The sequence below is a fragment of the Macrotis lagotis genome, chromosome 1 (genome assembly GCF_037893015.1).
Source record: "Macrotis lagotis isolate mMagLag1 chromosome 1, bilby.v1.9.chrom.fasta, whole genome shotgun sequence".
Lineage (NCBI taxonomy): Eukaryota > Metazoa > Chordata > Mammalia > Peramelemorphia > Peramelidae > Macrotis > Macrotis lagotis.
Genome location: NC_133658.1, coordinates 258,551,785 through 258,577,019, shown reverse-complemented (window position 1 = coordinate 258,577,019; position 25,235 = coordinate 258,551,785).

Below are 25,235 nucleotides of genomic sequence, written 5' to 3'. Positions count from 1 at the left end.
ATTTGCTTTTGGATCAGAAATCTGATACGTCAGTCTTCATGTTAACTTCCACCTACAAATTCCATAGGTGCCTATAACTTGGCCCTGAGCATGGGAAAGTAGGAGAAAGATTAAAAACATAGGCAGCCAGGGCTGGAGGCAAGAGAAAGTAATTTGCTTTGACCTAAGCAATAAATCTGCAGGGCAGTAATGACCATCTCTTGACATTGGTAGTGACATTGATCAACTACACTGTCCCAGTCTTTTTTTTTTCTTTTCTTCTCTCTGAATCACAGAGTCTCTCCTGATGCCCAAGTCACCAGTTATCAATGAATGCCAGAGACTAAAGATAAAAGAATGACAAAGGTACAACGGCCTCCTTAAGTTAATGTGATCTTTGATTTTGATAATTAGGAATGCTATCTTGTGAACCAAGACAAAATGCCTATCATCTTCTGTGCATGTAGGGTTTTGAGAGAGAGAGAGAGAGAGAGAGAGAGAGAGAGAGAGAGAGAGAGAGAGTTGAATTCTATATAACTTCAAGGGCCTGCTTGGAACAAATAAACAAGCCCAGACCAAGGGAATTAAGTGACTCAAACATTTGGTCACTCAATTGAGTCTGGTTCATATAGAAAATATTGATTGCTTTGGTTTGAGAGCCTTAAAGCAATGAGTCAAAATGGAAAGAGTTCATTTCCCCTCTTCTTCTATTCTGCTAGAATCAAGCCAACTCCCTCTGGTGAACTGCTAAATATACATATTTGCTAGGGATTGTTTGATTTTATCCCTGGAGACTGAGATTATCCCGAGAAAGGAGTCATTTAACCCATATAGGGGCTTTAATTCTTGTTATAATGTAGAGGCTGTACTGGGCAGTGCATTGGGATTGCTGCTGGAATACAATTAGCAATACTTACTTTATAAGTCTATAATCCTGTCAGGAATAAATCTTGAGTATTCATTAAATATTTTGAATTTTTCAGTTTATTATACGAGGTATGAATATATGTATAAGTATGCCTGTATTATCTATATAATGTATGCTCTATTGTCTCATTTTTGCATGGAGGTGACACTTGGTTTTCAAAAGTTGTGTCATTGTCAACTTTTCCCAGGGAGTGCACCTGCTATCTGAAAACCAGACTAAATATACATTAAATAATAAATATTTTGGCCATATTGATTGAGGAAATGGATTAAAATTCCAACCCATAGGACCATAGTATATCAAAGTTGGACCTTCATAGTCATCTAGCTCCTCATAATAAAAAATAAATTTGTATACCCATCAACGGACCTTGGTTATGTGTGCCATGCTGTCTTGACAATGATAGAAGAATGTGAGAACAAGGAACAAAGAACATCGAGATTAAGACTTTCTAAATTATCTATAAATAATCATTTATTCAGTCAATAGACTGTTGGATCAGGAGGACATCTTCTTGAGTTCAAATATGGCCTCAGACACCTACTAGCTGTGTGATCCTGGGCAAGTCACTTAACCATGCTTACTTTAGTTTCCTCATCTTGTAAAATGAAATGTAACATCATTCCAGTATCTTTATCAAAAAAATCCAAAGTAGGATCATGAAGAATCAGTCATCTTTGAAAAATGACTGAACAAAATTGTAAAGGCACCTAGCAAGCAGCAACTTCTCTAGGACACATGTAAACCCTATTCCACAGATTTGTTGTGAGGCTAAAATGAGATAATACCTGGAAAGTACTATGCAAATTTTAAAGTTCAAAAGAAAGACTATTTGTATACTTCTGAATGAAGGTAACTTTATATTGATTGCAATATAATTTAAGAACACTTTCAATTGTCCTTGAAGCACAAACTAAAGAACTCAGTCTACCAGTCAATAAACTAGGGAGGTTTGGATAAAGGATATTTATTTTCACAAATTATGATATGTAATCAAATGGAAAGAACACTGATTCAATATTCACAACACACATGCCTTCAAGGATCATTGCAGATGGACAATAATCTGAGCTCAGAATTAAAAAAAAGGAGACGAATGAAATGAATGGCATTTTTGAAATGAAACAATGCTTTCTATGATAATGAGTTTTTCCAATGAAAACCATACCTTTTTGACATCATTGTTTTCCTAATGATATTATAGGTCTATAAGTCATAAAACAACACAAACTACAAAGAAACAGAAATCAAGATATCCCCCAAAATGATGGAGAGGTTTATTGTGGGCACACAAAGGCTATGGTAAAATTCTAATGGTGACTATGCATAACCCATTTGTTTTCTTAAAGTCAGTGTTATGTGAAAAAGCGTTTAAGTAAACTTCATCAGTCACAAAACCATTTATCAAGCTCTACTATATGGCAAGTACCATTTTAAGCTCTGAGAATACAAAGAAAATCAAGAACAGAACTTCATTACTAGAAGCTCAAACTCAAATGTGAAAATCAACTTGCAAAGAATTGTGTATAAACACATAAGTATATATATATATATATATATATATATATATATATATATATGATAAGTTAAATTGATCATAATCACATAGGGAAGACACTAATATTAAGGAGAACAAACAAGGAATGGTTTCTGGCAGGAGATGGGATATTATTTGAGACTTTAAGGAAGCCAAGGAAGTCAGGAGGTAGAGGTGAGAAAAAAAAAAATCCTGGCATGGCAAAAAGCCAGTAAAATTGTACAGTGTCTGAAGATGGTGAATCTTGTATGGGGAAATGGAAGGAAGCCAGTCTCACTAGATAATATATTTGAAGAGTAGTGGAGAATAAGATTCCTGGAAAGGTAAGAAGATTTTGAAAGTCTTTAAAAGGCAAAGAGGAGATATATATATTTGATCCTGTAGGCAAAAGGGAGCTACTGACATTTATTGTATTGGGGGAATAGAAACTTGATTTGTTGAGTATATACTTTAGAAAGATAACTTTATGACAGTTGAAAGGATGATGGATTGGAATGGGGAGAGACTTAGGATAGAGAGACCAGGCTGCATAGACATGAACCAACAAGCTATTGTAATTATGCAAGCAGAAGGTGAAGAGGACTTGAAGCATGGTGATGACATTGTTGGAGGAGAGAAGGGAAGTATATGCAAGAGATGTTTTACAGATGGAATCAGCAAGATAGAAATAGATTACATAAGGAAAGGTGTGAGAATAGAGTGACATGTATGAAGAAAAGCAAAAGACAAGTACTAGGTGTACAATACTAGTATAATAATGGTACCCAGGACTTTTTGAAAGTCTTGGAGGAAGATCTAGAACATTAGGTAGATATTTCTGAAGGATTTGCAGAAAGACAAGAATAGTGCAGATTGGAGAAAAATAGATGTATCTTCTTATGCAAAAACTAAGGAAAAGACACACCACTAAAATCCCAAACCTATCAAAATAGTGTATCAGTTACAGATTTATATGCATATTCCTATATAAAAACATATAAGGGGAAATGAGACAACAAGTAAGCAAGTCTTCCTAAGCTATTTGTTGATAGCTTTACTCCTTAGGTTAATAAGATATTTATTGACAATAATGATTTATCCCTTAATCTTTCCTTTCTCCTTATTCCATACTACTCTCATCAGCTGTGAGTTACTCCTTAGACCAAGAAGGCTCCCAAATGAATGTCATGAGACAGAGATGTACAAAAGCATCACATTTAATAAATGTATATTTAATTTTAAATGGAGTTCATAAAAGACTGTAATGGCTCCTGGTAGACGTCATTCTATTAATGCACAATGCTCAGTTATTTTAAGATGATTATTTTTGAACAAAATTATAAAATTCCATTATAGATAATCATGCTGATGTTGCTACAGATACAGAGAGTATGTAAATGACAAGTGAATTCAATGCCCTTGTGAGGAAACTAGAATATTCAAATGCTAATATCTTTTAGTTTTGGATTTTTTTTTAAATCACACATCAAAGGGAACATTTCCTAATTTTAAGACAATTTATATAAAACTTCATTGTAGAAAATGAAGCCTCTTTGGAAGTATGAGAAACAATGACAAAAGCTGTGCTGGATGAATGGTGATTGTCATTGTGCACTTCCTTCAAAGATGTATTTAAAGAAAATACCATATTTGGATCTACATGGAAGCTTAGTGAGCATCCAAACCAACTCTTATTATAGAAATGAGGGAAACTGAGGTCTAGCAAGGAAAAGTGTCTTCCCTAAAGTCAATAAGAAAGGATCTTTAAACAGTGATAATAGAATACTTATTCTAACTCCAAAGCCTCTTCCCTAAATTTCATGAAATGTAAACTCCTGGAGATCAGGGGCATTTTCAGTTTTGCCTTTATGTCCCTAGCAGTTAAAACAATGCCTGGCTCACCTTAAAAACTTAATTGATGGTTTCAAAATGAATTGAATTAGTATTATCTGTCCCCAATTCTCCATTTCCAATTGGATACATATTAGATTTTGACCTTGAAAGGTGGACATAGTTTTGGATTTGTTCTTTAGGAGTATATTCTAATACTTAATAATACTACATCATGCAAATATGAGCCCATCCATCGTTTGTCATGGTGTTTATACAGATGGATCTTTTTAGAAATATTAGTAGAAAAGCTGATTGAGAATATACAATCTGCCTCCTTAACTATTTTGTCTTTGGAATTATATTCATTGCAGATCAATGGAACAGAGAATAGAATCAACTTCTCTTTGTAGGTATTCATACCTGAAGTACTCCTGAATGTTCTGTGTAATAAAAACATCAGTGGCAACCACTTTCATAAAACACAGAAAATAACATTCTTTTTTTCAGAAGGAATAGAACTGATGATGAACAAACACCAGGAAGAAAATCTTCCCTTAGTTTAATACACTTGACAAACAAATTCAGGATATGGTAAATGAAGTGATAAATACTGTTGAATAGTATCATTGAGCACATGGTAAACTCTGAGTTGTCTAGTATGATTCAGTAATGGACCATGTTGGTTGCAGAAAATTCCCCAATAACTATGTACTCTTGTGAATTCTATTTCTGACTTTTCTTTTTCCAAGGTCTAGAATGTAGAAAATTATATTGGTAACTAAAATTGTCCTGAAAATAACAATAACAACAATAATAATAATACCAACAATATTTCAAATAACATTTACACAAAGATTAACATTTATCAGACACCTTGCTAAGTAGTTTACAAATATTTTACCTTTTGATATTTATAGTAAACATTGGAAATAGTTCTTATTTTTATCTCCATTTTGCCACTGAAATAATTGATACCAAGGTTAATTAATTGACTTGTCCAAGATCACATAACTAGTAAGTGTTTAAGACCAGATTTGAATTCAAATTTTCCTAACTGTATGTCAAGTGGTCTATCCAATTCCCCATGTAGTAGCCTCAGTTATTATTGATTATATTTAATATATTTTCTTTGATTCTAAAGAACTGCCACAGGGCTATTTTTACAGGGACAATTATTGTACAGAATTGTAAAATCATACAGTGACAGATGACCTACTCTGCCTTCTCATGTCAGGGAGGAAATTGATTCTCAGGAAAGTCATGATTTGTCTAAGATCCAAAAACTAACACAGTGCATAGAAAAGTCCTGTCTAGAACACAAAACATCATGAAAGTGTTCTTTCAACTCCAACAAAGAATCCCAGAGAGTGAGATAAACTAATAGGTATGCAATCACGTGGTCCTCTAATATCTAGAGAATGGCAGACTGTCAGGGGAAATTGTACAGATATTGAATAGCAGCTATGGAATCAAGCTTCATTTTGTTTTATTATATTTTATTTTATAGCCACCAGAGTAATATATGTCCATTTCTGGGGCTATATAAGGTATAAGTACCAGTGTTTCTTTATTTTAGTGTAAATGGCCTGATAACACACTAAAGAGAGCAATTAGAAATGATTTTATTTTTCCTGGGTACCAAGGGATCCTTCAGTTCCCTGGAAGATATAATTTTGGGGATGATGATAAGGATTAAATTATATTCAATAACTTGGATTTATTAAGGTAAAAAAAGGGAATCATTAGATTTTATTGTTTTTCCACAAGGATTGGAATGTAGTGCCTTTTGGGAGAATGGCGGGGAACCTCATGAATTTACCTGAAAAATCATTTCATTAAACCATTCATTACCCATGCATTCTTATCCATAAAGCATTTTCTCAAGCATAAGATCTCTTTACTAAAGTTATACTCAAATAAATCATTGTGGTTTGGAGATATCTTTTTGTTCAGAAAGATTAATATTTATTCAACTATTCTATAGGTCTAAGAGCTTCCAAGAGGTCTAATATAGAATAAATGTCTGAATGTTTTAATCCCTTATTGAAATTACCTTTCACAAGTCATTCACCAACTGATAAACATTCAAGGGAAAGAAGAATTTTTAAAAGAAATATCAATAAACTATGATTTATTTATACCTTAAAAGTGTCCAAATCACTGATTAGAGAAATGCAAATTCAAATAAATTGGCAGTGTGACATCATAACATTAAGTTAATAAATATGGGAAAATTCATTTTTGGAAAAAAGATAACAAACTGATTTACTACTCAATATTTGATCTAAAGGATTATATGTTTTTTTAATATGCCATGTTTTTTTACTTTTTTCATTTAAATGCAAAATAGTTTTCAATATTCATTTTTTAGCCTTTGAGTTCTTCATTTATCTAACATCTTCTTTTCCTTCTTCCCTCCCCATAGCAGTGAGCAATCTGATATAGATGTGTTCAGCATATTTCTATATCAGTTATGTTATGAAAGGAAAGTCATAATAAAGGAAGAAAAAAAATAAAAGAAGTTTTAAAAAGTGAATATTGTATTTAAGTGTCCTAAAAACAAGTTGGAATTATGAAACAAAATTAAATCATATAATAAAATGGTAAATAAAATTATTAAATTATTTATACCCTTTCATACAGATACTCAACAACTGGTACCATATCTCAAGAACATTTTTGAGACCAAGGAAATATCCATATGGAAGAAATATTTTGTAATTTTAAAAAATTTGTGGTTTAACTGACATACTGAACCAATGGTTCAATTCACAACCCATTTGTTTCTCTATTAAAAATGAATCCTATATTTGGGTCCTCTCAGTATGCCTTTTGATGTCTTAACATTTCATGGATCCCAATGGAGTATTCATTGTTAGATAACTAGATCGAGTTTGTGATTAAACTACAGTCTATTAGTGTCAGTCAGTGAGTATAGTGAACTAAATAACCTAGCTTCCATGCAGTCAAGTGGGCTATGTTATTAAAGGAGAGCCCCAAGAAGGAAGGGATTAACTTTTCCAATGTCTGAGGTATGGATTCAGGAATATTTAGTTATGGAAATACATGTCTCAGGTGTAGTGTAGGGGGTGATTATTCAGGTTAGTTCACTGACTTCAGGCAGGTAGGAAACTGACCTGAGTGAATGATTGGAGGTCTGAGTGGGATGTGAGCCTCATCCGGGCAGTGCTGAGACTCAGTGAGTTAAGTGACATAGTTGTGACACATCCAGTCATAGATAGATGTTATTATTACTGCACTGTTTCAAGTGTGTCTGATTCTTTGTGACCTCACTTTGATCTTTTCTTGCCAACGATACTAGAATGTTTTGCCATTCTCCAGCTCATTTTACAAAGGAAATGAGACAAACAGCATTAAGTGACAGGTCACAAAGCTAGTAAGTGTATGAGACCAGATTTGAACCCAGTTCTGAGCTTTATCCACTGTGCCACCTAGCTGCCTCATGCCACCTCAGTGTCCCTGTAACATAGTTAGAAGTGGCATATTTATGATTCAGAGTTTGAATGGTACAGTGGAAATGGCACTGGAATTAAGTCATGTAATATATTTTCAAATTCAGTAGCAAATTTTAATAATATAGATTAATTAGAAGTGTTACCTATAAATGTTGTTATATTTATTTATTTTACCTGCAGAGTCAGTTGTTAAACATTTACCAACATCTATCTGATTGGAAAAGACATTAGAGAGCATGTAAATCAGATCCAAATGAAAGAAGAGAGTCATAGAGGTTTGGTCTTAGTTACATCATCAGTTAAACATTCAAGTCAGGAATTAAATTCCAACTCTAGCCAAGTCTTTCACTGAAAGTTTCTATGAGTTGTAGGTTTTAGAGAAAATAGCCAAATCCAGTCCTTCTGATGCTAAACATTTTCCCACAACACTTTCTCCTCCCACCTCCTCACTCTATGAGAGTTCTGTTTAGAATTCGAGGGGATGAGTTTTGACTTTTTTTTATTCTGCCTTAGGCAAAAGCAAGGCATCATTGCTCTTTCTGTAGATCTAGATATCCAATTCATTGAATTTTCAGGTCTGTAAGAGAGTGAAAATTGAAGAATATACCCAAATGATCCCTACTTGTCCCTGATTCAAACTTTCGCTCTACAAATTAAAAGTTATAAGAAATAGAGATTGGCAAGTTTAAAAAAATGTGAAGACATTGTTTTTCTATATTTTAACAAATGCCTTCAGATATCATCACAATATTGTATTTTTTTCCTAGACCCTACCTTTGGTGAACTACGTATTATAAAATAGATTCATCTAGGTTCAGTAGACGCTTCTTTCATGTTTCCAGAAAGAAATTATCATTTATGAAATATTCCAATCTGAAGTGAAATCTTTTGTGGAGATTATCATTGGTGAACATCTTTATATTCACAGTACCTGTATAATCATCCAGAGCTTTTCACTATTCCTCAAGCTAAGAAATGTTATATAGAACAAACAAACAAAACAACCTAGTTTTCTGTTTTTCTTGGTTCAGACTCTTCAACAGATGAAGTTTTCAATGAACTGGGAAGGGTGCAGGTGGAGTCATTAAGAAAGGCTGATCTGATCTTTCTTGAACTCCTCTACATCATTATTTTCTGGCAAATGTAACACAATGGGAAAACCCCCTGGACTGGGACTTATGAAATCTAGGTTCAAGTTTTAACTTAGTTTTGACAGTAGCCCTTTGCCTATGGGCATTACCTTTTGATAACTCAGTTGCCCCATATGAAAAATAGGAAAATTAATACCATTCAACCTACTTCAGAGAGTTGTTGTAAGAATGAATCTTCATAAACTTTTAAGAGTTACCTGATAAGATTTATTGTTTGCTTTTGTTTTTTAGTAGAAAATCTGGCATTGATTTGGTATTCTACCTTTTACAGGTAGCAACTTTTTTTTAGGTTGGATAATTGTATTCATCATTTAGTGTTGTAAAGGGCCAATGTCTAAGCCAAATTTATTCAGAAATAAAGTTTCTTATTTGATGTTCACATTCTATTTCTCCCAGACTGACTTTGAGAGAGAACTAAACACAGTGAAAAGAACCCTGAAGTTGTAATCAGAAAATCTTATCTGCTTCCATATTTGTCACTTGCTCCATGCAATTTGGGGAAGTCATTTCACTCTGGGCCTGTTTTCTAATCTGTACAATGAAAGGTGCAAAAAGATAATCACTAAAGACCCTTCTAACTTATTTTTTTGTTATGCAAGAAAGAGACTACCTGAAATCAGAGGTTTTTGAGTTATGTTCATTGCCAATTTTGTACCAAAATTCAGTACCTCAAGTATTCAATTTGAGTTTAATTTGTCCCTTTCTCATGCTTCGTTACCTAGTCTGATGATACCAATCAGTTATCAAGAGATTTTTAACAGAGTAGTAATGAATTAGTATATATCTAGACATTTCCTTTGAATGTTCATGGATTGTCTGCTCTTTCTTGTTCATACTACAACTATGCTTGAATAGCTTCAGGGTAGCTTGTATTTGTCCACTGATAATTTAACTAGGAATTCAAATGAAAGTTAAGTGAAAACACAGATTTTTGTTGTTGTTTTCTTATATCATGTTATTTTTAATTTTTTTGCAATTAAGAGTTAAGGGACTTGCATATCGTCACACAGCTAGGTAATTATTAAGTTTCTGAGGTCACATTTGAACTCAGGTCCTCCTGACCCCAGGGTCAGTGCTCTATCCACTGTACCACCTAGCTGCCCGAACATATTATTTTTTAAAGAATAATTAATTTCCCATCAGAAGATCTGAGTTCAAATTTTATATATACCACTTAAAAGTTCAGTAATGTTGAACACATCACCAACCTTCTCTGAGTGTCATCCCATTCATCTATAAAATAGAAATAATAATAATTGCACTGCCTCCATTACAGAGTTATTTCAATTGACAAATAAGGAATTCTAAGTAATTTGTGCTGTACTCCTAAAGCACAATAAAGAATGTAACTAAATATTTATTTTTTTGGAATCATATAAGTAGGGAGATAGGTCATATCTCTGAGATGATTTCTGAATTAAATGGACACAATTTGTAACTAATTCCTCTTCTTATACTGTTTTTGTGATTCAGCTAATTTCCAAAACATCAAAAACCTGCAAACAATTAAACATAATTAATCAGATTAAGAATGTCATTGATGATTTATGAACCCTAGTGCTGGTCATATTACCTTGAAATGGCATGTCGCTACTTCCAGGTAAGGAGCCCTTAAACAGCAATGCAGGATTTTCTTTTAAGGAACAAAATGTTGTTTTAAAGTTTGATGCTTTGATTGTATTCCTCTCTTCCAGCCTCTAGAGGAAATGTGTGGGTTACCAAAGAATACTTTGAAAGCAAACCAAGGACAGAGCTTCTCTGAGGTGTTATAGGGCATTGGATAGATGTAGCTTAGAATTAAGTCAGTTTGCCACATATTATAAAGTATTCACCTCATTATAAGCTCTGACTCAGCCTATTTAATGACTAGCCACCCAGTCTGTACATCAACAAATAACATGTTATCTCTAAGTCTTGGTTTTTCCTCTCAATAGAGAGGGCTGCCAATGACTCAATTAATACTGTCAGTAGGTCCATCTTTATTTGCTTCAGCCTCCTCTGTTCCTGATTGGAGATAGCAGGGGTTTCTGCAAATAGTACCAGTCTAAGCTCTAGATCTAGGTTATGCTGGTTAGAGTGTTGAGTGGCCTTGGACAAGGTCTTTCACATTTTTCTCTTCTGCAAAAGTAATAACACATTCATTTCTGACCTCACAGATATAGTTCACTGCATTGCTGTGAGGATACAATGAGACAGCATATATTAAACTATTTGTAATCCCAGATTTTCTGCAAGTTTCAGCTTCAGGGTCATTTTCTACATAAAGTCTTCCCTGATCCCTCCTGTGGTTAGTGCCTGCCTCCCCTTAAAAATAACTTAATCTATTTTTGTATGACATATATGAATTCATTCAAGCACATATATGTATAGGAAAATGTGTATATAAACATATATTCATACACATGTACTAAACAAGAACATACAAATTTAGATGATGAGGATAATATGCCTTTATGTCCAAAGTCAGCTAGAATTCCATCCTTCCTTAGAGACTGGCCAGAATGATTTCAGGTGATGCTATTGTGTTCCTCATTCACTAGCTATACTTTTTTTTCAGGTTTTTGCAAGGCAAATGGGGTTAAGTGGCTTGCCCAAAGCCACACAGTTAGGTAATTATTAAGTCTTAGGCCGGATTTGAACTCAGGTTCACCTGGCTCCAGGGCCATTGTGCTATCCACTGCACCACCTAGCCACCCCAATGATTTTTGATTATCATAAGGCACTATATACTATGTGAAAGTAATCTTAATAAATGTGTATTTCTATTATAATTCAATGTTTTAATTAGCAAACCTGAATTTTTTTTAAAATGAGTCCTCCTTCAACTAAACAAATCTTCACCTCTACTCTGAAAGAAATCAACTTCTAATCCTCTCATGATCAGACTTTCCATAATTAATTTACATGAGAGGAATACTGTCCATTGATCAGTTCCTCATGTAAACATTTCCAGTTCAGTGGCTCCTGACCAGCTTTGAGAATCAAAGCCATCTGCATTCCAAGATGAAGAATCAAGGAGGGGCACTACAGTAGTGGATAGAGCACCAGCCTAGGAGTCAGGAGGACCCGAGTTCAAATCTGACCTCAGACACTTAATAATAATTGTCTAGCTGTGTGATCTTGGGCAAGTCACTTAACCCCAATGCCTCACAAAAACCAAAAAAAAAAGAAAAAGAAAAAGAATCAAGTAGAATTTCATAATTGTTGCTATGATTGCTTTTATTACTATTATCATTACCAATATTATATCATTTTGTCCTTAATGGTTATTTCATTAGTGTAAGAAATTCAGGCTGCAAAATTGTCCCACCATTGCTGATAGACCACTCACTCACTCAAGGTTTAAAAAATATGCAGAGGATTTTAAGAAGTTATGATTTGCCTAGCATCCCACAACCAGTATATGTTAAAAGACTTTTTGAATGCAAATCTTTCACCATATGATCTTACTTTATAGTGTATGCATATTATGCAGGTAGCATGTATATTATGTAGGAGCAGGGCAGATTCAGAGACTTTGGAGGAAATATGTTCCAAACCAATAAAAGAATCTTTTGAAATCAGAGGACTTAATTTTTTATACACAATTTCTAGAATATGCCCCCTTTCTATCTTGTCTCTGCAATGTCAAGCCTTACAAATCTATCATTGATCACTAGTATTTTTATATTCATGAGACAATGAAGAAGACCAGAATTTAAAACACAGAGAAAGTTATGAATTCTCTCTTGCCCTTTATGAACTGAGAAAGATATCAAGTTTCCTAGGTTCCCTGTGAGGCAGGAAACATTTAAGAAGGCATATATTCAAAGATGCATGGAGGCTAAAACTGAGAAGAAAAGAGGCAACACAGGTCAAACTTGATGACTGAGAAGAATGTTCTAGGAGACAAGTTTCTTAGCTCATGTGACCTTCTTAGTCTCTCTCCTTTCCCTATCTGAAATGACCTAGGCTGTTCTCCATCTCACTTTGCTCAGTGCAAGGAATAGAATAAAGAAGTTGTAATTCAATGAAAATATAGTCTGCAGTTGAAGAAATCTTCTTGACTTTTACTAGAAAAATGCAAATAATTCCAAGGTTTTTGGTGCCTTCTATGTTCCTCCAATACATACATCATAAAAATAAGAATACAGGCTGCTTAGAACAACAAGGACTTTAAGCAGAACCAAAAGGAGATATGTTGAGTAGAGGTTTTATGACATTAAAATCGCACTTTGCATACAACTATCACAGTTGCTTGCAAAGAAATACTATTATAGTAGAAACAGTGCCAGAGAGCAGCAAAGTTAAGATGAAACAGCTGCTATGAACATGGGCAGTATGTATATAAGACTTAAAATGACTCAAATTCTTAGCTTGATTCATGGGATATACTGGGGGAGAAAGAAATGACTGATCAGACACTGTGAGAACAAAGAGAAATAATTGAAAGATGGTTTAGAAATGAGCACCTAGTCTGAAATCATCTTGTAAAATAAAGACTAACAGCTCCTCCCTGTGTCACCTCCCTTTCTTTTAATACTAAGAGGAGAGCAAATATACTTCAAACTTAACATGTTGCAGATCATTGATCACCATCATGGACCCCACAAGCTATCTCTGACCTCCCTCTCTTCCAATCAGTTCTCAAGTCCTATTGATTCTATTCATCATATTTAACAGGATCAGAGCTAGTAACTGTGAAATACTATTTAATCCCAGAAGTCACACTTTATTGTCTTCTCCAGAACCTTTCTTAAATTTGCTATTTAATTCTTTGGAGATCATGTTTTTCCATTAAAAAATTACTTAGAGAACACTGACATTATTATCAACAACAACATAAAAATGAACTTTGGTGGAAGGAGAAAATTTGAATTCTCAAAAATACTGCAAACATCCTTAAAACAATTTAGGTTATTTTTCCCCTCATAATTCAAAGTCCAGGTCATTCATTGTTCATCCTCAGTGACTGATTATATATACATACATAGAGACATACATTTATATAAAGATACAAAGAGATGGAGATAGAAATATAAACAATATAAATGTATCTAATATGAATTATATATATATATATCTACACATGCACAAATATACATAATATAGACAAGCATACAGATAATGCTACATAAAACATAATTCATATAAAATAATAAATGACATGATATAGGTTCCATCATGTCAGCATAATAAATATATTATATAAACACAGTACATACTATAGCAGGTGAAAACAATATACTATATGCAAGCTATAATGTGTTACATGCATGTACTGTGTGAATGTTCACATTGCATATACTATTTTTTCTAGAAATAAAATGATTGTAGAGCAGTGACCAGAATAAACGTCAGTTCAAATCTTGAGTCCAATACTTCCTACTTCTGTGACCAGATTTAAACTAGTTTAAACCAGGATAGAAGAAATGTGTTGTTATTGTTATCACTGCCATCCTTCCTCATCTCTGGCTAATCACTTTCCTAGTCATTTATGGTCTCACCATCTTAAAGAAATTTTCTCCAGTACTCCTTAACTCTACTTTTTTTCTTTCTGACATTATCTCCAAATCATCATATAAATATATATATATATATATATATATATATATATATATATATATATATATATATAACTTGTTCGTACATAATTGTTTGGATTGTGACTCCCAAAAGAGAACTCCTTTAAAGCAGGTACTTTAGATTAATTTTTTAATTTTTTATAATATTTTATTTTATTTGTTACATTTATTTAATTTAAAAAATTAATAAATAAAATGTCATTTCATTTGTAAAAATTGTTTTTAAAAAGTGGGGTTGTTTTGGTATGCACAGAACCTAAGTCTATGCCCTGAATGTAGAAAGTATTTATCTGTATTTCTTGATTAGACAAGCCTTTTTTAAAGTCACACCGGTAGTTAGTGACAAGGCTAGGATTTTAACTCAAGTCCAATGACTCAAAATTCACTGATCTAAATGTAATTTTTTCAATAAACTGTTGTTCCAATTAGGAAAAAATTGGCAATAGATTTCTGCATTTCCCAAGGCTATATATGCCAGCAAAATACAATTTCTTATATGTCTCATCAAAACAGTTAATATATAAACATGATTCCCAGCTACAGATTGCTGAATATAGAGAAGACCCTTGCTCCTGGAGTCTGACACCAGATCAATCAATCCAAAAATATATATTATGCATTTATTATGTACCAGGTGCTAGAAATACAAGCATAATGAATGAGACAATCCTTAATCACAATAAGTTTATACTTTGTAATTTTTAAATCAAATATTAGGTTTCTTTTAAATGAATGAAAGTTCATTTTCTTACTTCACCTGCCTCATTAAAAAATAATAAAAATATAAAACAAAGTCTTTGCAACAAATATGAATAGCCAAGGGCAAAAAAATTCCTTCATGAAAATATACCCCCAAAATATGTCATTCTGCATCTTATATCCATGCTTCATTTTTGATCATCTGGAACCATGGTTGATCATTAGATTGATTAGAATTTCTAAAGTTTTCAAAATTTTTTTGCATAAATCATTCTCAGTTTGCGTACTTCCTTCTGCATTTACCCATATAAATTCAGGTTGTACTAAAATTTTTCCTTTTATCATATTATTTGACACAATAGCATTCTATTATATTCGTACACTATAATTTCTTCAGCCATTTCTCAACTGTTGGACATTTCCTAATTTCTGGTTCTTTGATTTTATAAAAACACACTATTTTTGTACATATTAGTCTTTTTTTATTGATTTGGATCTGTAATAAGTTTACATGCTAATAAGGGAGACAATATATAAATATGTACTGTATGTTCCGTACAGGCATTTATAACACATATGACTATAGTATGTATAGTTATATAACATGAATGTAAAGTTAATAAAAACACATGTAAATATATATATAATATATATATATTATATATATTATATATATTATATATATTATATATATATATATAATATATATATATATATATATATATATATATATATATATATATATATATTAGCTAAATTGGGAGTGGCTAGGCGGGGAAGTAGAGAGAGCACCGACCCTGGAGTCAGGAGTACCTAAGTTCAAATCTGGCCTCAGACACTTAATAATTACCTAGCTGTGTGGCCTTGGGCAAGCCGTTTAACCCCATTGCCTTGCAAAAATCTAAAAAAAATAGTTAAATTGAAGTTAGTCAAAAACAGAGGACATTGGGAGAACAAATCAGGAGAAACTTTCATTTTGATCTTAGTAACTGAAAAACACCCATTACTAAGGCAAGGAAGACCTGTGACATTAATATGGACCTTAAATATTGAATTAAGGAATAAATTAGATCCATCTCTGGGGCATCTAGGTGATATAGTGGACAGAGTATGGATTCAATAATGGATTCAGGAAGACAGGAACCACTTACCAGACACTTACCACTTAGTATTTGTGTGACCTTGGACAAGTCACTCAACCCTGATTGCCTCACCTCTAGGGCTATCTCCAGTCATCTTGATTTATATCTAGTCACTGGACTCAGATGGTTCTAGATAAGAAAGTGAGGCTGATGACTTAGCACAGCACCCACTCTCTCAAATCCAATTCATTTGTTTGTCATGACATCACCTCCTTGATGTGGAATTCTGAGAAAAAGGACAAAATATCATCATCATCATCATCATCATCATCATCAACAACAACAACAAATTCTTCCTTAAGTTATTTGTTCCTCAGTCCTTAGATGGTCTCTCACTCTTCCAGAGTGAACTTTGTGCCTTATACATTGAATTTATACACTGAAGGAAGTATTCTGAAAGGAATCTGATTGTGATAAAAGAACTTAACAAGAACATGTAGCTGAGTGTCCCTCCAAAATAAGGGGCATAGCTTGGTCATCTCTTGTATTTCCTTTAGGTCTCTACAGAGTAGCTGACAAAGTACCTTGCCCTGGGTCTGCTCTCCAAAAAAATTGCTAATTTGTAAGGGCAACATTATGTAAGAAATAATCTTGCAGGCAATATAAATTTGGATGACTAAGAATGTATTCAGTAAAACACAACTGAATCTCTGAGACTTGTTTAGGGTGATGGTGATTTCAACGTCTTCCAACCCATCTAATGTGTTATCACACCATTAGAACCCAGCATCCTGTTGTGTTCTTAGTATGGTGGGATACAAGGATTGCTACTTTGTTTTCTATAAGATCCCCATGGAGGTAGTAGGAACAAGACTTGAGCCAAAAGTCTGTACCTATCCTGGTGAAGAAGAATTTCAATAGTGCAAATGACCAGAAGATCAGAGGTAGAGGATATGATAGAGTATAAAGAAACCAGATACACCAATCTGGCTATAATAAAATGGAATTTTGCTTCTAAGGTGATAGATTTTTCAACTTCTATATGAACTCTTTTCAGAAAATAAATAATTCAGTAACAAGAATTTTTCCCCAAAATATGAAGATTAGAAATGTAGGAGAGTAAATTATTGTTCTCAAACTTGAGATTAAATTTTCATATAATTATATAATAAGTCCTAGTAATTTTTATCTATAAATATTTGAAGGGAAGGAAATAAATTGAAGGCCACACCCAAAGAAAAAAGGAATTTGCTTAGGGGTGATTTTTTGGAGATAAATACAAAATAGTTTTTTCATGCAATTTTACAAAACCAAGAACAGAAAACATGAAGCTATATGCAACAGACATAACAAATCATAAAATAAATACTGAGCTTTCATGTTCTGTCCCTTTAAAGAAAAAAGAAATAGGGAGAGTTTGTTAGCCAAAGAAAGTTTTCATCATATTCTGCTATGTTTAACATATATATATATATATATATATATATAACTCTAATGACAGCCTATATTTTTATAATTCCTTAGGGTTAGTCAATCACTTTGTCCAAAATCCTTTGAAGCAGATATTGAATTCATTATTACCACTATTCTATTTACAGATGAGGAATCCAAAACTAAGAAGCTTCAAGAAATTTCTCCAAGGTTATAATGCTAAGTAAAATAGGGGAAGATGCAGCCTTGGAAACCAGGTCCCCTGACTTCAAGTCTAGGACTTACTTGTATACTACACTAAGTAATTCAGTCATATCTGAAAGCTACATTTGGAGCCAGAATTATATACTTATTCTGAGGCCTTGATCTTTAAATCATCTACTTTTGGGGAGACAGTAATATCTGATTCTGGCACAGTAGAGAAAATATATAATTTCATTTCCTTATGAATAAATGAGTTTACTATTGTTTACTTTTTCCCCCCAGTGTTTTACCTAGCTTAAGAATGGGGTATAGTTCTGAATATGATAGTCACAACATTCTAAAAAGAGCAACACTGGTGTCTCTATGATTTTACTGTTAACAAGCATGATAATTTAATAAGTGATCAGGGTTCATATTCTGCCCTAAAAATAACTAGCTAGGGTGGCTAGGTGGTGCAGTGGATAAAGCACCAGCCTTGGAGTCAGGAGTACCAGGGTTCAAATCTGGTCTCAGACACTTAATAATTACCTAGCTGTGTGGCCTTGGGCAAGCCACTTTACCCCATTTGCCTTGCAAAAACCTAAAAAAATTAAAAAAATAACTAGCTAAATAGCCTTCAATAAGTTACTCAATCTCTCTCAGCATTAGTTTTCTCACCTGTAAAGGGAGATGGACTTTATGATGTCTATGATCCCTTCTAGGTTGAACGCTTTAAGATTCAATGATAACAATGGTGACTGATTTTACTGAGTTCTATTCTCTTGAACTTCAATAATTAAATTCAAATTTGAGGTACAGTTTGTTTGTTTTTTTTTTTTGTTTGTCTAAAGCATTTTATCAAGAGGGAAAGTGAGTGGTTTGTTTGATGGTTCTTTTGAAGATATATGGAAACAATATATTTTCTTGCTATTTATATAGGACTGAAACATAGAACTCATCATTTTGTTTTGTGATTTAATACAGTTCAGTTCAAAACCTCCTTATTAAGCACCCATAGTGCCCATAACACTGTAGCAATCACTAACGGAATAAAATTTAGCTCCTACCTTTACACAGCATATAGTCTGTAAGTGGCACAGGACACAGGTATAGATAAGTAATTAATTCATTCTATAAGCATTTATTAAATCTCATTTTACAACCACTAGATTAAAAATATTAATAAATTAAAACAGTTCCTCTCCACAATAATTTTATTTCCTATTACATTTTGAATACAGATAAGAAAATATAACCTATAAACAAGTGCAAAGCAACTTTCAGGGGGAGGGCATTATCAACAGGGATGGCTCAACTTCATATACCCTTCTTGTGGAAGGCTGGAGGTTCTATGGAGGTAGAAGTGAAGAAGGAGTATACTACAAACTTGTGGAACATCTTAAATAAAACCACAAAGAAGTAGAAGATGGAATGTTGTAAACAGAAACAGCAAGACAGCCAATTAAGCTGGACCAAAGAATGGGCAACGATTATTAATGTATGCAATGATGATCTGGAAATGATAGGTTGGAATAGTGGTGGTGAAAGGCTTTAGATAACAGATAGAGGAATTAGTATTTGATCCTGGAGAAAATAGAATCCTTTTTGAGTAAGAAAATGACTTGCCCAGATATGTGATTAAAGAAAAGTTTGGTAGTTACAGGAGGAGAGATTGGAAAGGAGAGATGCGGGAGAATAATAAGGAAAAATAAGATCTGATTGAGATATGAAAGACACCTTTATAAAAGCAATGATATACTTAAAATATTTAAGTATATTTATTAAATATTTGCAGTATAAACTTAATTGGTGGTGTTGATATTAAATATTAAATTCATAGTAAATTGTTTAAATTCTTTTCTTTTCATTTATTATTTAAGGGATAAAAACTTCAGGAGATGAGGTGGTTAGAGGATGCAAATGCCCATTTTGTATCTCCAAGTATCTTGTGAATAAGAGATACTCACTGAACAAAGCTACAGGAACCTTTACATTATATTGTAATAGTTTACATTTACAAAGTATAGCACTCTAAATTTTGCAAAGTACTCTCATTCAATCTTATGGATTATGTAGCACAAGTATTATCTCTGATTTACAGGGGTGGCTTAGAAAAAGACTAGACTTGTTCAATTTGGCTGCAGAAGAGAGAGTTAAAAGCAACAGGACAATAGATTTTTAGTTTTATATAAGAAGAAACTTCTTAATAAGTAGAGATAACCCAAACAAAAAAACGTTCTCTCTAAGTAATAGGTTAGTTTCCCCATTAGTAGAAATCATCAAGTCAGGGCTGGAATGATAACAACTTGTGAAGGATATTGTGGAGATATTAGAATCATAGATTAATACTTGGAAGGGACCTTGGAGAACATATCCCTCAGCACTTGCATTTTAGAGAAGAAGAAGAAATTAAGACTCAAGAAGGAGAAATAATTTGCTCAAGTGACTCAGTTAATTGGTAAAAGAAGATCTAAGATTTCTGGTTCTAAATCAATCAATAAATATTGAGCACTTACTATTTGAAAGACACTGTGCTAAACTCAGAGAATACCAAGAAACACAAGAGACAGACAGCAAGCAAACAATTATGAACAAAAAAGATATATATATATATATATATATATATATATATATATTATATATATATATATATATTATATATATATATATATATATATAATATATATATATATATATATATATATATATATATATATATATATATATACACACAGTTGGGAAAGACTTTATATAGCCAAAATTTTAATTGGGGCTTGAAGCCAGAAAAATCAGGAAAACATTCCAGAAATGGGGAACAACCAGTGGGAATGCCTAAAGTTGTGAGATGGAGCATGTTGTGTGATGAAAACAAGAAGGTATCCCAGTTTTTCCAGGGTTATAAGATTGGAAACATAGAAAGGAATCATTGTAAAAAGGATTTTGAACAAAAACAGAGGTTTTTATATATGACGCTAAACATAATAGGGAGGCACTAGAGATTTCTGAGTAAAGACTGAAATTGTCATATCTGCACTTTAGGAGAATCACTTTGGGAAGATATACTGGAGTGAGGAAAAATTTGTAACAATGAAACCACTAATAGACTACTGCCATGGACCAGATGTCAGGTGTTGAGGACTTAACATCAAGCAATTGGCAGTATGAAAGGAGAGAAAGGAGCATATATGAGATATGTTATGAAGGTAATCAATAGGCCTTGGCAGAATATTGAATATGGGGAGAAAGGGAAAGAGAGACTGAGGGTTTAAGTATAACATTCGGGTTGTAAACCTGGGTTACAAGAAAGAAAAATAATAGGAAAGTTAGGTAGATGGGAGAGTCTGGGGAGAAAGATGTTTAAGATGTTTATAGGGAGGTAATTAGAGATGCAAAATTAGAGATTAAAAAGATTAAGACTTAATAAGTAAATATGAAATAGGAGATGTGGATATATCTCATGGATATATGCTTCAATGAGAGTTTATGATATCACCAAGTGAAAAAATATATAGCTAGAGAAGAAGATCAAGTGTAGTCCTATTGGAATCCACTTTTAGCAGGAATAACCAGGATATAGATCCAGGAAATGAAAGTGCTAATGAGCATTCAGGAAGAATCAGGACAGAAAAGGATCACAATAATGCAAGGAAGAGGAAATAGCAAGAAAAACTTGATCAATAATATTTAAAAAAATGATATCATGGGGGGAAATCATTAAATTTGTCAATTGTGGATCTGGAAGCTTGACAGTTGCTATTGAAAGATGAAGCTAGAAGACAGACTAGAAAGTTAAGGGGAAGGAAAGTGGAGGCACATTACAGACAGCCTTCTCAAGTACTTTAGTCACAAAAGACAGGAGCGGAAACAGGTATGGGGAGATAGCTAGGAGGGATTGATTGAGTGAGTAATGTTTGTTTTGTTTTTGTTACAGAGACTTAGACATACTTGTAGGCAGTAGTAATGGAGCTAGCAAAAAGGTAGAGATTGAAGTTAAATGAGATAATGGGAATAAAAATAAGACAATCTGTTGGATAAGTCAGAATTGAACCCGTACATATAAAATGATTTGATTTAGAAAAGAATGGGCCATCTTGAGAGTGAAGTGGAAGAGGAAACTGGCAAAAGATATTTGAATGATATGAAATGAGAAGGAGAGGCTCTCAGTGAATAGTCTCTGTATTTTCAGTAAAATTTGAGGGAAAATTCTCAGCTAAAAGGAGTAGGGAAAGGGGAGCCACAGGAGATTTGAGGAAAAATCAAAAGATCTGAAAAAAATATTTCAATGCAAGGGTTAAAGAATTAATTATTGCTTATCCTTCTTTCTTGAATATCAGTGATATCTTACAAATGAATCGGATCCAAGTGAATCAGGGTTGTGCAAAGTCATCAACCTTATGCTTTCCTTTAGAGTAATAAATGTTCAGTGGCAAGACTTAAGGCAGGTTGACTGGCAATGGCCCTGTATTCAGTCAGGGAACTTGATCTTTTTAGACTAAGAACTTTCCCAGGTCTCAGACTGTCTAAGACAACAGTCATGCAGTGATTAAAGGTTAGACTAGAATTGAGTCAAAAGGTGACCTAGTTTACATTCAGAAAAGAATGAAGCTGGGAGGGTAGATCTTTAAGAGTCTGTGGTCCTTTTGACTTGGCAATCACTTCCCCATAGCTCCTATTTTATTTTCAAAAAAAATTAAACAAAAAATAAACAAGAAATCAACAGAAAGTTTAGGAAAGCTATCTAATTTAGCAATCATAAATGATGAATCATGTAATATTATATTCTTATAATTTACCTTCCTTAAAAAAGAGCCAAGAATTAACTTTATTTCAACATCAATTATCTGAAGCCAACAGTGTTAACAATTTACGTAATGTTCTATATTGTGCGTATTGTGCTTTTACTTCTTCTTCCTTCATCCTGCATCAGTTTATAATAGTTTTTCATACTTTCTTAATTCCTCATATTTGCTTTTCCTTATAGTCCAATACTATTTTATTGAATTCATATTAATTTTATTGACTCATCAAATTATATTTTATCTATGTAATCCTATTGTTCCCTAGCAATGTTTCCTGTAGTTTTTGAATATAATTTTCTACCCTTTAAAAGAACAAAATAAAACAATTTCCCAATTAAAAATAAATCAATAACCCTGCATGTCTTAACTCATTCAATGGACTTTCTTTGAATTGATTTTGCTAAGCTCCTTGTGCAAGATGAATGTAAATATTTGAATCCTGAAATCACAGGAGTAGTTGAGCAGCTAAGCACTTTAGGATCCATTACTTTCACAAAAGAGCTTTCCCTTACCTTCATTTTTGCAGATAAGCAATATCCCAATGTGAATGAATAAAGATAGCATATGGTAGCAGATTGAGAGCTGACCTCAAAGTCAGAAAGACATGACTACTGTCTGTGTGACCCTGGGCAAATCACCTAACTTTTCAGTAACGGCAGCAACTCTCTATGGCTATAAATGGCAGAGAAGCTTTTGCTCTGAATTGAAAGAAGAGATTCAGTCAAGTGGGAGTTCCATGACTGCACATTTATAAATAACAACTTGTTCCACCATTCAATAGGCACATTCTGTTTCCCCCTTGCCTTTTCTTACTAAAAAAACCTTAAATAGATCTATCAAGACTTTGGTATATATTTTATCTGTCAGTAACAGTCTCCAAATCAACTAGTTTGAAAAAATTTGTAACTTTTTAGAGATGATACTAAACTACTTTCTATACTTTTGTCTTTTGATAAGGCAATGTGTTTAAGTGATTTGCTCAAAATCACACAGCTAAGTAAGAATTAAGTGTCTGAGATCAAATTTGAACTCAGGTCCTCCTGATTCCAGCATTGATGATCTGTCCACTGTGACACCACACTGTCTCATAAATTATTTTCTAGAACAATTGAAGCAGGCCATGGTTCATCCTGCAGTGTAATTTCTTGTCTTTCTGGAGTTATTTTCAATATTGCAGCTTTCCATTTTTTTTACCACTTCTGCCAATTTGGTTTCGAGGCCTCTTATTTTCAAATGTATGCCTCAAAGACTATCACTTACTGAGACAAGGCTATAAACCAAGTTTTCAGACTTTGCTTTTGCTTGTTTTCTCACAAATCTGTTTGCTGTTTGAAGATTTGTGTGTGTATTATATATATATTATATATATATATATATATATATAATATATATATATTATATGTATATTATATAATATATATACATATATCCACTCCATCTATGAGGTGCTATGATTTTATTAAATTGGTGTCCAAATTAAGAAAATTCAGTCATTTAGTTCCAAAGTGAAGAATTAAATTAGCTAAATTTCCCACAGGTAAGCCAAAGGTTTAGACCATTCAAAAATGATCACAATTACCTGAGGAGGGGAAAGGAACAGTATATAACCCTTAATTGTCATTAATATAGCTTATATTTTCTAGGTGTCAACATGAGTTTCTTTCCAAATAAAATTTTACGATGATAACATGTGGAGACTTTTGTCAAAATGACTAAGACTGTGTTGCTTGGTCAGTTTAGCATTTTATTAGTATAGGACTATTGTTTTTCAAACAAGTCTACAATTTAAAAATAAAGCACAATAAACTCACACTTTACTCAGAATTCAATTAGAAAACTTCATGCCTTACTTCAATCACTGGACTTTTTTAATATATTAAGATTGCTAAAATTCCTTGGTGGGGATGAACTCATGTTCCATGCCAATTTTGGAACGTCTTCCTCTCATGGTCTTATTTCTCCTTCATAAATTAGAATATAAGGAGCTGTGAGTTGTCATCTGGATAAGAATATAGATAAGTTCAAAAGTACAACCTTGGATTTATTTTTTTGGCTTAAAAAGACAAAATTATTATTCAAAATCATAATAATTTGAGTCAAAATCACTATTTATTTAGTACTTAATGAAACTTAATAACAACAAATAAACTGATGAATATGAATTTTTACAGTAAGGCTACATTATAGATCTTGGGATTATAGACATGTAAGAGAATTTAATCTTCATTTATAATCGAGTAAGGGAGAAAAAGTGCACAAAATATTATTAATTATAACATAAGTTCATAAAATAAATGCATTGCATTATGAAACTAAATATTGTTTTTAACTAGGGGAGATGACAAGAAAAAAGAAATCAAATCAGATTTCAGAGAAAGAAGTAGCATCAGGTCTGAGTCTTGAAAGATGAGTAGGAATTTAATAGAAGTAGATAGAATGGACATTCCAAGAATAGAGAATAGGAGCAAAGACACAGAAACAACAGACAACTAAGCTCAAAATTGAGGGTATAGTATTTCTAATTGATTGGAATATAGCTCTTGTGAGGATCAAATTTATTAGAGCTGGAAGGATTAACTAGGACCAGGCATGTG